Raw genomic sequence first — 15,783 nt, forward strand, 5'->3', positions numbered from 1 at the left:
CCACAGTGGGTATTCCTGTGCACAAGGTAGCTCTCTTGCATGGTGTGTAAGACCCCAAATCCCCAGATCCCTTAAATTCTGTGATTCTTACATCATCCTGGGATCTTATTTTTGTCTGTTTCTGCCTGGAGGATAGGGGGAAAAACATGGAGGCAAATCCCTTCTTAACGTCATTTGGCCCAGAAGTACTGTGAAGTATTTCTGCTTCTCTCCCATTCGATTGGCTACATGGCTTCACGTGACCTTGTTTGATGCAAGGGAGATTAGAGAATGTAAGCCTTGGCTACACAATGGGAGAAGAGGAAAGACTTTGGTGAAGAGTTAGATGCCCTGTCATGAGTATCATGATCTAGCTCTCATCTTAGGTGTTTTAGTTGTTGTCATTTTTTAATAGGCCCTGTTTACCAAATATGCTGCCTAGCTTTGGGTAAGAATAAGAACAAGAAGAAAAAGAAGAAGATAAAAACAGGTAAGAAGAGGAGAAGGAGAGGGGAGCCGAAAGACAGATAGAAGATGAGGAGGAGCAGGAAGAAAGATTGTTAGTGTTGCTTTTTCTGGAGGTCTTTGGAACATCATCAGCTACTGGAAAGAAGTTGGTGCTGGAGGTTTATTGATCCTGATCAGCTTCAAGCAGGTTATTTACATTGCCCTTTGATTTCTGTCTAGATCATTGGTATGTATTTAAGTGACTATTATTATTTTTTATTATTATTATTGGTCATACAGATACCCCTGTTAATGAGGTATGCCCCACCCTCCCCTAGCAGTTTCCCTCAGCTGTCAATCACACACAAACCCCCGACAATTTCCCATTACTGCCAATCACTTTCTTACAGCATTATAATTGTTCAAGGTCCTCTTATGAGTGAGAACATATGGAACACTGTTCTTCGTTTCTGTGATAAATCACTGAATGTGATCAACTCCAAATCCATCCAGGTTGCTACAAAGTCCATATATTTGTGTTTCTTTATGGCTGCATAATATTCCATTATATATACGTACCACATTTTTAAAATCCAGTCCAGCTTTGATGGGCAACATGATTGGTTCCATGTTTTTGCTGTTGTGAATAGAGCTGGCAATAAACATACGTGTGCAGGTATCTTCTTTGTAGAATAATTTGAGTTCCTCCAGGTATAGTCCCAATAGGGGAATTGCTGGGTCATATGGAAGGTCAATTTCTAGTGCTTTCAGAAATAGCAACACTGTCTTCCCAAGAGGTTGTACAAGTTTGCATTCCCACCAGCAGTGTAGAAGCATTCCTTTTTCTCCACATCCTTGCCAGAGTCTGTTGTTGTTTGTTTTATTAATGATGGCCATTCTTACAGGGGATAGGAGGTATCTCAATGTGGTTTTGATTTGCATTTCTCTGATGATGATGAGACTGAGCGCTTTTTTATGTGTCTGTTGGCTGCCCGTATATCTTCTTTTGAGAAGTGTCTATTCATCTCTTTTGCCCACTTTTTAAAGAGACTGTTTTTTTGTTTTTGTTTTTGTTTTTGTTTTTTTTTTTTGCTTTTAGTGCGTTTGAGTTCCTTATAGATCCTAGATGTTAGACCTTTGTCAGATACACAGTTGGCAAATACTTTTCCCATTCTGTGGCCTGTCTCCCTGCTCTCTTGATGGTTTCTTTTGCTTTGCAGAAGCTCATTAATTTGAGGAGGTCCCACTTATCTATCTTGTTTCTTAAGGTATTTCTTAGGGTTCTGAGTAGGAATTGGTTCCCAGTTTCAATTTCTATAAGGGTGTCTCCTGCGTTTTCTAAGATTCTTATAGTTTGAGGTTTTGCATTTAGATCTTTGGTCCATTTTTTTAAGTTGGATTCTCACTCTGTCACCCAGTCTAGAGTGCAGTGGCACACTCATGGCCACCGCAACCTCTACCTGCTGGGTTCAGACCATCCTTCCACTTCAACCTACAGGCGTGTGCCACCATGCCTAGTTAATGTTTTGATTTATTGTAGAGAGGAGGGCTTGCCAAGTTGCCAGGCTGTTTTCAAACCCCTGGACTCAGGCAATCCTCTCGCCTCCGCCTTCCAAAGTGCTGGCTTTACAGGCATGAGCCACTGTGCCCGGCGATTATTATTATTTTTCATGCCGAGTACAGAAGCCAGAAACTAAGCTGTACAGTCAAAAGAATACCTGGCTGTTCCTTGCAGCAGAGTGTGTCAGTAAGTGTCACTGAAGAGCAATTTCAGGGGCTGGTGAAACGATAAGATAAAACACTGATTATGGGATGATAGGTTTTCTCTGCTTTATAGTCTTTGAATTAGTCAGTAAACTTTACCTCTGAAGTGGTATATTAATAACACATCTAAGTAAATATCTTATTGCTTAAGCTGAGAAGCATTTTTTCCTTGAGGGGAAAGCGTTTGAAGATGGCGGTAGATTAATACACCCTAAATACCTTGACGTCCTTTATTGAAAAAAAGTAATCTTAATTTGCTCTGATCTAGAGTCCAGGAAATTAAATATTTTCAGTTCTGTTGCTGAAATACTGTGGAATCTGCTCTCAACTTAAGGAGATCATAGAAGAAAAATATGTCTCAATTTTTAAATTGTATTTTATTTTTTGAAAAAAAGTAAAATTACATGCTCCAAAATCAAACAATATAAAAAGCATACATTGAAAAGGTTCTTTCCACCCTGTATACCTTCATCCATCTCCTTCCAATTTTATCTTTATTAATTTATCATTTTCTTCTGTTTTTATGAAAATGTAATCAAATAGTGATGCATATTGTTATATACTTTATTTCTTGCATTACATGTAATATCTTGCATACACTGTTCTGCACCTGGTGGTTTGTTTTCTTATTCAGCAATGTATCCCAGAGTATTTCCATGTCAGTACATAGAAAGCAACCTCACACATGTCACCTGGGTGTTCTGGGCATGTCATTCCACCTTTGCAGTTACAAACCTGCTTTCTCTCATACCCCACTCAAAGCAAGACACAACCATGGTACTAAGATCTGGTCAGCATCTCACCATGTCCAAACTTTTCTATTTTTTAATTTTTTAATTTTTATTTTTTTGAGTTGGAGTCTTACTCTGTCGCCCAGACTGGAGTGCAGTGGCCACTCCCAGCCACCACAGCCTCGACCTGCTGGGCTCCGGCGATCCTTCCACCTCAGCCTTCCGAGTAGCCGGAATTACAGGCATACGCTACCACACCGGCTGATTTTTTGATTTATTGTAGAGATGAGGTCTCGTTGCCCAGGCGGGTCTTGAAACCGCGGGCTCAGGCAATCCACTCACCTCAGCCTCCCAAAGGCGCAGGATTACAGGCTGAGCCACCGAGCCTGGCCAAACTTTTCTCATTTGATTCTCTCCTTTGTGAAGCTGAGAATTAATGCCCTCTGTTCCAGTTTCTGAGATTGAGATTCAGAGAAGTCCTGCCATATCTGAGCTTTCAGCAGGTGAAAGAGGTAAATTCAAAGCTCCCTTACAACCAGCCCCAAGCCCTGCTCTTGTGGACACCAAGGGAAAAACTCCAGCATCTGGTGTGGGCAACTTCTTCAATCCCACCTCACACTCACAGAACTTAATCTGAGACATCACCCATGCTGCTTACTTCCTGGTAGGTTTTGGGTAGCAGGGAAGTCTATTTCACAAACTGAATTTTAGTCTTTTTGGTTCAAGATTTTACTGACAATAGAATTGTTTTAAAAAATTGCAAGGCCAATTCTTCAACTTAGAGATGGTGAAATTGACAAATACCTAGGATCCAAAGAAAAGGGGAAAATAGAAGTGTGAAAGCCATTAAACCCACATGATATTATAACTGTTATTATTATGTTTTATTTTTTTGTAACATCTTCCCCCCACTTTCTAAAATATAAGCTTCTCAGGCACTGGGGATAAATATATTTCCATTGCAACAGGATAGAACCTGGTCTGGCATATTGTAGGGCTCATGCAAAATAGCAATTGATTGAGTGAGGACAAAGAAGAGGAAGTAGAGCCCTTTGGGCCTCTAACAAGAAAGTCTGCTGGATCCAGATGACAGTTCACAGAGGCTGGGAGTCATGGGGCTGGAATGACAGGGTAGGTCTCTATCGCCCCTTCTTGGTACCACCCCGCATCTGTCCACATCTCCCCAGCACTCCCATCACCTATGAGTAGGGGCCAGAATCCTGGAAGTTGTGCTTTCTTTTGGGGACTGGACCACCAGAGACAGAGAATGAATGATGTCAGTGTTTTTGTTCTGTATCCTTCATCTCTCTCTGTGGCATCTCTATCTGGTATTTGAAAATTAAAATGCCTCTCTGACCTAAGTAAACTGATTCAGAAACAGAAAACTAGACACTGCATGTTCTCACTCATGTGGGAGATAACGATCACAAGGATGGAAAAAACAGACACTTGGGATGCTAATAAGGGGTGAGGCAAATGGGAGCCTGGGGTTTAGATACTCCCTATGGAGCATGATGCTCGCTTTCCGGGGAGTGGGCCACCTGAGATCCAATCCCACCACTACAAAATATGTCCATGTAACAAATATGTGTGTGTACCCCCTGAATCTAAAATACAATAAAAATATAAAAATTCCTCTTCTGGGTGAGGTAATGTCATTGAAAATGATGTTTCATACCTAGTTATTGAGGAAAAAGTCTTGGATGGAGCCTATTAATGAAACAGAGAGGAAAGACAGGTTTTTATGAAGCTTTTGCTTCTAAAGGTACAGGAACTGCTGATAAAGGTGGTTTTGAGTAAGAAGCATATGTATTTGACTCAAGTTTGCAATATTATTCACAACAACACAGAATAGTTGGTTAAAGTAGATAAACATATTTTAAAGCATCTTTATGCTGATTGCTATAGGCCATGGAGGTGCAAAAGTGAATAAAAGAGACATGTTGTTCACAGCCAGCTGCAGAGTCAAGGTACAAAGCAAGATATCATATTGAATATGGAATCATATTTTCTAAAACAGAGTTGTTTCATTCCCCATTTGTATGACATCTCTAAATCTTTATTTATCTACATGCCACTTCCACTGTAATGCCTTTTTCAAATATAATCTTTAATATTGTTCTTTTACAATTTTTAATCATTATTTAAAGGAAGCTTCATAGGACTAGCACAAAAGGACAAGAAATACGGTCCACCATAAAACAGAAGGTCACCTAAAGATGAATTTGGAAAGAACAAACTGATGTTGTTAAAATATTCTGAATAGATATTGTTGTCGGCCTGTGACAATGAGTTTGTCTTTATTAACTGGTGAAGAACAGCAAATGTCAGAGACCCGTTAACAAAATCCAGGCACTGAACAGAGATTTTCTCTTAATATCATTGGAAGAATTGGAAAGTAAAATGAAAAAAATTTTCACTATGTTTTAAAATGCCACCTAAAATACTTTCACGTAAAATTCTCTCTCTTACCCACAGAGATATTCACCCCTGGCTTTGGGAAACCTGAATTGCTATGCGATTGTGCAGGTGAACGTTCTTCCTGTCACTTCAGAGATGGTTCTCAGACTTCTCAGGAAGGCAGAAGGGCACATTGTAAAGAAAGTGGGCTTCTGGGGTGGAATTGGCTGTTGAAGGAAACTGCTAGAGGAGGGAGGGGCATACCTCATCAACAAGGATACCTGCACAATCAATGTTCGTATACCTAACCCTGAATTGTATCCCACATCTTTAGAATAAAAAGTAAAATAAAATAAAATAAAAAGCAAGTGGGCTTCTGAAATCACATGGAGCTGGGTCCAAATCTGCTGATTAGCAGTTATCTGGACCACACATCAGCCACTCTGAGCCTTGGTTCCTGAATGCAAAAATAAGAATGTGTTTTGCATGCTCTACTAAGGTGAATGGAGCTAGCTATACAAAGGGAGAGGACCCAATGGCCCAGCCTGAGCACAGAGTCCACCTCTGCCAGCGACCAGCCATGTGACTCTGGCTGAGGAGCCTCTCCTCTCCATGCTGGGTTTTTCTCACTGGTCAGATCAGGGACATAAGGGGCAACCTTGCTCTTGGGGGTCTGTGGAGATGACATGACTGAACATGCAAGACTGTTGTGTGCTGTGTGGTCTATGGGTGTCAGCGCTCACTCTTACATACATGTGAAATGAAGCACACAGTGGGTCAGCACACATGAGTTGTGGCCCTTTCTCCCCTGATATAATCCCCTGCCACTGAGAATCCACCGAGTCCCACTGGTCAGCAGCCACCAAAGCAAGTGCTCTGACCCAAGGACACAGGGTAGGTTCTTCTTGAGGGAGAGATTCTAGAATCTCAGAGCAAGAGAAGCTTGTTCAGGCTGGATTGTTGACAGGTGGAAGTCAGAGGAGAGCCGGTGCCAGGGCAAGAAGAAGAGCTGGGGCCCTCAGAAAGGAAAAGAGAAGCCAGGAGGAGCGACAGGAGAGGCATTTCAGATGTTTTAGTGGTAACATGTGCAGTTTCGCTCAGAAAGCAGAGACTGTAGATCAGGGCAGGCAGTGGGAGGAGAAAGTACTCTGCCAACCTTCAGGGCCATAAGCTCAGGAAGCTGCTTCTGTGGAGACCAGAGGGCATCATCTGAAGAACATGTCAGTGCTGGAACTGTTCCAATCAATGGTTCCTAACGGTCACTCCGAACACATCTCACACCTTGATGAGTTGTCCGTCATCCGCCCCTGTGAGGGAGAAGTGAGGCAGCCATTCCTATGTCCCCTTCCAAGATTGGGTAGCTGTGCCTGAAAGAGAGCCTAGAATCTGGCTAGAGGCCCAACAAAAGGAGGAGAAACAAGAATCCAAACAGCTCTCCTGACTCAGGTCTCGCAGTGTCTCCACAGATCAGAGCTTCTGCCTCATCCCTGCAGTGGGAGTGGTTTGAAAATGATTAGTTTCCATGACACCAAGGCCAGAGCCTCTGCCTCTGGGTGTCTGGAGCACACAGTGCAGGCAATCTCCTCCCCTAATTGGCAACCCTACTTCCGCATGTCACCCACAGGAGGTGGGCGAAGCTATGAAAGCTTGTTTTTTTCAGATGTCAGAGTCTAACATTTTAATTGCATTAGGCTTTCAACAGGTGACAACATTAAAAATAAGTAAACAGTCAAACATGTCCTTTTATTAAAAGGAAAAAAATCATGGTACCATGTTTTAATTTTATTACAATACTAGTACATCTACTTTCGGGCAAATTTTGATGTAGCAATTATGTGACAATGGCCAAAAATTTTATTTTATAGAAACTTAACATGAAGTCACAGTCAAATAATGTTTTAGATGTTTCCAGTGTTAATTTTTGACAAAACATGATTGATTGAACATGTCATATTCTGTGTTGGTTTTCTATTGTTGTCTGTCAGTTTATCACCAACTTAGCAGCTTTAAAAAGCACCCATTTAGCCGGGCTCGGTGGCTCAGCCTGTAATCCTGTGCCTTTGGGAGGCTGAGGTGAGTGGATTGCCTGAGTCTGCGGGTTCAAGACCCGCCTAGACAGCGAGACCTCATCTCTACAATAAATCAAAAAATCAGCCGGGCGTGGTAGCGCATGCCTGTAATTCCAGCTACTCGGAAGGCTGAGGCGGAAGGATCACTGGAGCCCAGCAGGTCGAGGCTGCGGTGGCCGGGAGCGGCCACTGCACTCTAGTCTGGGCGACAGAGTGAGACTCCAACTCAAAAAAAAAAGCACCCATTTGTTAGCTTATATTTCTGTAGGTCAAGAGCTCAGGTGGGCTTGGCTGGGTTTTATACCCAGAGTATAATAAGGTTAAAATCAAGTCTTGGCTGGACTGGGCTCTTATCTGGGAGTTTAGAGAAATAATAGGCTTCTAAATTCCTTCAGATTTTTTGGCAGAACCGAGTTATTTGTGATTATATGACGAGGTCCCTGTTTTCTTGTTGACTGTCAGCTAGGGGTCACTCTGCTCCAAGGCCACCTGGATTCCTTCTCACGTGGTCTCTTTCACGTTCAGTAATGGCTAAATCAAATCCTTTACACACAAGCCAGGAAAGGGTCTTTGCTTTTAAGGGCTCATGTGATAGCATCAACTCTACCCAAAAATTCAGGATAATTTCCTTCTCTTAAGGACAAATGGGCCATGTAATATAGCATAATCAAGAGAGTGCTTTTTCATCATGTCTACAAGAACCAGAGATTGGGACAGGGCATCTTTGGGGGAATCTTTCTAGAAATTCTGCCTGCCACATATTTCTCTCCAGGTCTTAGTCATCCCTAGCTGCACCCTTGATGGTAAATAGGAAGGATGACTCCTTAGAGCATTAAGATTTCCTTTCCCACATTGTTTGACTGGTTTGTGCAATGTACAGCAGTGGCCCACGCAATCATAATTATTGTCCCATAATAAACATCTATCTGTTCACTGGACGGAATATGAGCAGGAGAAGAAAGATGAGCACTGTTCTCTTAAACAGTTATCACAATTCTGCTACTTTTAAAACATTGGTGTTAGTCTTTGGGAAAATATTACTTTAAGTGTCCAATATCTAGATAGTCTGTTTTTAGTTATTGTTCATTAATTAAATCAGCTCTAATTAGAAAATGCACTGTTATTATATATTTCTACAAATAATAAAAGTCAATGGGCCAATAGAGATTTAGAAAACTCCCTTTTCAATTGTCAAGTGTAATTGAACGATGGCACAACACTTTCCTAAAGAATTCCCAAAGGTGCATTCGTGAGCAGAGAACTGGGAGGACGCTTTGGTGGAAACATTATTTAAGGAATGTACAGTGCTTTAGTAGAGCAGACACGAGCTTCCCTGCATACTTTTCAGGTCTTTCCCCTGCTCTCTGACTTCATCTTGGCTGAGAAGCTGGTGATTGTCCTGGACTGCCAAGTCACCATTGCTGAGCTGTGCGTGCAGCTCGTGGTTGGCACATCTCTTTCCCTGCAGCCTCACTGAGCAGACGGAAGGGCCATTGTCTCCACAGCAGTGGCCTACGACTTGCTTCAGTCCCCACAGTAAGTGAGATCCCCAGAGGCCCTGCATTCCTGGTTGAAAGATGGTGGTGCGCAGCGAGACTCAATACCCTTTAAGGCCAAGAGATTTATTAAAACGGCGGCTACAGAAAGAAGGAAGAGGGTCTGTAACCACCGGGTAGGGGAGGGAGAGTGAGAGAGAGGTCTGTATTTATTGGTTTGGGTGGGGGTGGCCAGTGCTGTGCCGGGGCCTGGCAAGGGCTGGCCAGTGCCACATTAGGGTCTTATTGGAGGGGGGTATGAGGTAGTATTCCTATAGGGAGATAATATTTGCACATAGGTTTAAGTTGTTTTGTGCGCACGGGAAAAGCTGGAATTTAGGGCCTTTGTAGCCTTTGTTTGGTTCTATGTAGTGTGTAGCGCCATCTCGGGAGACGCCCTTCTGACTGTTCCCTGCACGTTTCACTGGTCAGTAGAGAAGCTTCCCTCTGGGTTATCACATCCTGCACCGGAGAGCAACAGAGCTCTCACAGTTAGTACTGGAGATTTGTAAAGTTCTTCTTGCTTCTAACCCGGGCTGTCGCAACCCTGAGAAAAGTATTCAGTTGCTTAGATTCATTTTCCTTTAATATACCTTTACACACTGACCTATGTGCTATTTGAGTTCCAATGGGTTTATCTGTGGAGGCACAGCCCTCAGCTAGACCATGACCAAAGGATCACATGTTTTCACTTTTGCCAAAGCAGGTGGGTTTTGATACTTGGAAATTCCATTTCAGCTACTTAACTGCGGCTAATGGTCACTAAATTGCTACCGTTTGCAGCAATTATTGCCAACTCCAAAACTCTCCCCTATTTTTAAACTTCTACAAATAATTTCTGAAGACACCAGGGGCCCTGTGGTGTTTGCACCGGCCAGCATCAGCCTGCACCTTCCCAAGGACTTCCAGCAAGTGCATATTTTGCTTTATCAGCTTTGGCTTCCTGATGATGAGTCTGATTAGTTGCACCTGAAATTGATTCAGATAAATTGCCTGATCTTTCAAATTGTTTTTAAAGGTCGAAGTAAAATTCTGTTACATGGCATGCAATAAATTAATTTACACTTTAATGCGTTCGTTAAAGTATATTATTTGTTCCTCATACCAGGGTGGCTACAGCACACATTATTGATGGCAGGTCAAGGCATGCCAACAACTGTTCAAGATTATAAAACATAGAAGACTATTTTCTCAGTCTATATATTTAGAAGATATTTCGATGTAAATCATTGTTATTTTTTAATTTGGAGAAATTTAATAATCACATAATGCTTTGCTTTCATTTCCTCTTAGGAGGCAACTTTCAGTTCTTGGATTTTGTTCTCAGTGTTGGTTGAGGGTCACTTTTAAGCATTTATTATCCCAGAGGTTATTCAGTTACAGTCTCATTATTGTATGAAATGGTGATGTCTGTCTAGGCAAACCTTGACTTTACATGGTCGGTTGTGATTACAGATGGCAGAGAAATGTTGTTTAAGTTAGGAATGATGATTAGTGAGTCCTTTCAGAAGACCAAGAGGAAGAGTGCCCCCTGAGTAAAGGAAATGTCAAGGATAAATTTGAATCATATCTTGATGAGCATCAAGTCGGCACGGATGACAGTGAGGATATAAATTGGGAATATAAAGATCAGTTCAGCAATTACATAGAAAGTGATGAAAACCAGGAGAGAGCAGTTGAGGAATGATTCCAAGGAGACGTGTATGTTGGCCAAGCAAAAAGTACTCCAAGGTCTCCCATGGAAGGAAAGTACTCCAAAGTCTCCCATGGAAGGAAAGAATAAGAAGTAACTCAAGAGTGGAGGTTCAGGTGCCTTCATAAGTTTTTCAGCTCAAAAGAAGTTACTGTAATAAAATAATCCTATGGACTTTATAGTGACCTCAAGAGGGCTGAGGAACTTGGAGATTGGCATGTACACCCTGTTCAGTGTAGGGAATAGAGGTCCCTTTTTAGTGTATAAAACACATGCATAAATGTACGTGTGTGTGTGTGTGTGTGTGTGTGTGTGAATCTAAAGAGTCAGGAAAACTAGTTAGTAGGAATAAACAGTGAATTTTAATTGTTTTCAGATTTGGCTAGTATGGACACTTTTTAGCTCAACAGAATTTCATTGAAGACTTTTCTGTTCTAAATACTTACTGTTGGTTGAAGTCATGGATTATATCACCGTGTTGTAGTTAGTCATTTAAAAACTAGTAGGTATTGCATCCATAATGTCTAAACCAAAGTGGTGAGAAAGATCTAAAATACTAAGTATTGAAATCCATTTTCCTGGGGGCCATGCATCTGCTTGGATTTTCAGGAATTTACGGCTGAGATACCCAAATAATTAATTTTGATAAATAACCTGAGCCAAACGACATGTATAAAGTCTTTTCCTTCCCCTGGGAATGGAATGATCAAAGTTCCCCAACGGAGACACCTGTAAGCCTCTTGAGAGGACACCAGATTATAAACCAGGATACAGTCTGTGGTCACGTGGAGGGAGGTTCACAGGTTAGACAAAGACCATAGGACTTGGAACAATTGGGAATGCGCAACCACTGTCTTCAGGGTCCAGATGTGCAGCTTTAGAGGCCAGAGCACAGGGTGGAGAAGCAGCTGCCACACCAAAGAATGGGAGCTTCAACACACTGGTGTGTTGCATGTCAGAGAAAGCAAGAAGAAAAGACAATAGAAGTTTATCCCAGATGAACAACACCCAGTAAACTCTAGCAAACACCATGTGTACCAGGAAAAAAGAAAACTGATTTTGTAGCTATATTGCACACAGGTAAGGTTAAAACCCCAGAACATAAATGCCCTTAAAATTTCTGCAGAGTCAGGCTCGGTGGCTCAGCCTGTAATCCCACGCCTTTCGGAGGCTGAGGTGAGTGGATTGCCTGAGCCCGTGGGTTCAAGACCCACCTGGGCAACTTGGCGAGACCTCATCTCTACAATAAATCAAAAATCAGCTGGGCGTGGTAGCGAGCGCCTGTAGTTCCAGCTACTTGGAAGGCTGAGGCAGAAAGATAGCCAGAGCCCAGCAGGTCGAGGCTGCGGTGGCCGGGAGTGGCCACTGCACTCCAGTCTGGGCAACAGAGTGAGACTCCAACTCAAAAAATAAAAAATAAAAATAAAATAAAGTAAAATTTCAGCAGAAAGTTTAGAAAATAGAAAAAAGTCAATACAGGGAGAGAAAAAATATTTTTAAAGTTCTATTTCTGTACTTAGAAAGTAATTTTTATTAAAAATAATTGAAGATTCACATGCAGTTTTAAAAAATAACACAGAGAAATCTCTTCTATCCTTTGCCCCTGTTTTCCCAATAATGACATTTTAGAAGACTGTAGTAAATGTCTCAACCAAGTTAATGCTATTGATACAACTCAAAGATCTTATTTAAATTTCTCAAATTTATCTTGTAATCCTTTACATTCTATAAAATATTATTGCCATTGTAGGCTTGTATATCAACCAACACAATGAAGATACAGGTCATTTCCAACATTAGAAGAATCTCTCCCATTACCCTTTTATAACCACATACATTTTCCCTTCTCTCCTGGTTCTGATCCCTGAGAACCGATAATCTAGCCCACATTTCTAAAACTTTTTCATGTCAATCATCAAAATTATACAACATGTAACTTTTGGCATTGGCTTTTTTTTTTTTTTTTTAACTCAGGATAATTCACTGTAATTCACACCTTTACTATGCGTAATCAACTAATCCATCAACAGAGCAAGTTTCTCCATTGATTTATATATTTGATTTTTTAAATTAAAATTTGATGTTTTTCAGCACACAGATCCTGCATGTATTTTGTTAATTTTACACCAGACTATCTTGCCTTATTTGGAGTGATTTAAAAAGATACTATATGGGCAACCCCTTTGGGTCCCCTCCTACTGTGGCAGCTTTTCTGTCCTCTCAATAAGTCCTGCTTTTTCAACAACAAAAAAAGATACTGCACTTTTCATTTACATGTCAGTATGGTTATTGTTAATACATAGAAATGCTATTTATTTCCATGTATTAATCTTCAATCTTGCATCCATGGTGACTCACTTACTTATTGGTGATAGGAGTCTTTTTTAGATTCATTTTTTAAAGCCATATACATAGATAATCATGTTATTTGCAAATAGAGTATTTCTTCCTTTTAAATTTGTGTACAATTTTATTTTATTTTTCTTGCTTTATTGCTGTGGCTTAAATTCTCTGGCATTATGTTGAGTAAGAGTGATGACAATATAAATTTTTCTTTATTTATGATCTAAGAAGGAAAGCATTCAGTATTTAATCATTAAATATGGTACTAACTGTAGTTTTCTGCAGATGCTTTATATCAAAATGAAAGTAATTTCTCACTATTTCTGACTTGCCAAGGTATGTATATACATATATATGGACATTGGATTCTGTCAAATGCTTTTTCTGTGTCCACCAATATGGTTATATAATCTTTTCAGCGTGTTGTGGTGGCGAATTGCCTTGATTTAATTTGAAAACTGAATTTATCTTGCAATCCTGGAGTAAATACCTTTGGGTCATGGATATTATTATTTTTACATGTTGTTAAATTCAGTATGATAATATTTTTGGAGAATTTCTGCACTTAATTTCAAAAGAAATATTGGTCTCTAACTTTCCTTTTTGGTTCTATTGTTGTCTGGTTTTGATATCAGCATAATACCAGCCTCATAAAATGTGTTGAGAAGTGTTCCCTCTTCCATTTTCTGATAGAGTGTGTATAAAATTGGTGTTAATGTATCTTTAAATATTTGATAGAATTATGTGGTGAAATTATAAGACCTTGAAAACTTCTTTGTCAGGAAGCTTATAATTACAAATCCAATGACTTTAATGGTTCAGATAGGGTGAGATTTGGTAGTTCTTTCAGAAATTGGTTAATTTCTTCTAAGTTTTCAAGTTTATGGGCTTAAACCTGTCCATGATATTCTTTTACTGTCTTTTTCAGTGACTACAGAATTTATAGTGATGTCCCCAATTTAATTTCTGCTATTGGTGACTTGTGTTTTTCTCTCTCTCTTTTTTTTGGTAAGTCTTGTAAGAAGTTTATGATTTAAAAAAAAAATAGAAAAATCAGGTTTTTGTCACAATGAATTTATTGTTTTACTCTTATCAATTTTATTGATTTCTACTCATTATTTACTTTCTTTTGCTTACTTTGAGTGTATTTTTATCTTATTTTTCTAGGTTTGTTAGGCAGGGGCATTTGAGACTTTTCTTCATTTCTAAAGTAAGCATTTTGTGTTATAAATTTTCCAGTCAGCCCTCCATTGCTCAAATGTATTTTGATATATTGTGTTGTTATTTTCATTCAGTTCTAGGCATATTATTTTTTATTTTTATTTTTTTAGTTCTATGCACTTAAAAATTTCTATTAAGACTCTTTTTTTGACCCCTGGATTATTATGTGTGTAATTAAATTCCAAAATATTTGGAAATCTCCATATTGTCTTTCTGTAATATGTTTTTCTGCTTTCTCATTCCAGCTCTTCTAAATTTGTTGAGATTGTATTTATGGAACAAGTTATGATTTATCTTAATAAATATTTTATGTGTACTTAAAAAAAGTGTGCTTTCTGCTTTGGGGTAGAGTACAATAATTATTTTTAAACTTGATAACTTTTAAAAGTTTTAGGGGGGCTGGGCTCAGTGACTCAGCCTATAATCCCAGCACTTTAGGAGGCCAAGGTGAGTGGATTGCCGGAGTCCAGGGGTTCGACACCAGCCCAAGCAACTTGGCAAGAACTCGTCTCTACAATACATAAATAAATAAATAAATAAATAAATAAATAACCGGGTGTGATAACACGCTCCTGTAGTTCTGGCAACTTGAAAGGTTGAGGCCAAAGGATCGCTGGAGCCCATCAGGTCAATGCTGGGGTGACCGTGAGTGTGCCACTGCACTCCAACCTGGGCAATGAAGTGAGACTTCAACTCAAAAAACAAAAAACAAAAAACAAGAACAAAGAAAAAAAGTTTTAGGAAGTTCACTTTTGTGTGTTTTAATTAGCATTCTCGTTGGCCTCTTGTAGAAAATCATCCTGTGAATCTTGGGACATTGGGCCCAGAGTCAAGACTTCATTCATTGGAGAACCATTTAATTTTATAGCAAGAACCACAGAGGACTATTTCATTTGACACATAAACAAAATTTAGACAATTGTTTTCACACAGTCAAATCATGCTAAAAAATGCTCTCAGTTATTTATTTCAAACTTCACATTTATATGACAAATGTTTTATAAACTCAGCAACCACATCTTTCATTACACACCTATATAACACATATCCTCTGTTCTATAAAGGGACAACTTTAAATAAATGGAAAAGTTTTCCTAAAATACTGATTGCTTGTTTGTGCTTGTGTAATATAGAAAATACATGGAAAACTGGGATGTGTAACTTAAGTGGACATGCAATTTAAGTGCATTTTAAAATTAAAGCAAGGTTGAACTATTTAAATATATAGGTATCTCACACTGAAATATTTAAAGTGATGGGGAATAAAGCCTTGAATAACAATATTGTGAAATGTGTGGCCTAAAAGTTTTGTCCTAGAAAGTACTTATGTAAGAATTGTTGATGGGACCATCAGGAACATGGTGATTTTTCTCTGCATGGCTTTCAGTTTCCTTTTTCTATTGCTGAAAATGTTTCGGAAATAAAGTGACTCCATTTTCTGGAATAAATGCACCTTCTAATAATGGGTAACTCATTATTTTAGCATGAATGTTGGCATTTAACTATTCAGTCATTTCATTATTTTATCCAAGAAATATTTCCCTTTTGAATATGAGCCTCTGTATTGTAATAAAGAAAAGGTAATTCCATTTCCTTCACCC

At 39.6% G+C, this 15,783-nt stretch overlaps 1 pseudogene; it reads left to right on the plus strand.

Annotated features, from left to right (window-relative positions):
* The window catches only part of LOC103253761, a 158,047-nt pseudogene that overhangs the window by 124,704 nt on the left and 17,560 nt on the right, over window positions 1-15,783 (plus strand).

The sequence above is a fragment of the Carlito syrichta genome, unplaced genomic scaffold (assembly GCF_000164805.1).
Source record: "Carlito syrichta isolate Samal-C Ts95f unplaced genomic scaffold, Tarsius_syrichta-2.0.1 Scaffold251183, whole genome shotgun sequence".
Classification (NCBI taxonomy): domain Eukaryota; kingdom Metazoa; phylum Chordata; class Mammalia; order Primates; family Tarsiidae; genus Carlito; species Carlito syrichta.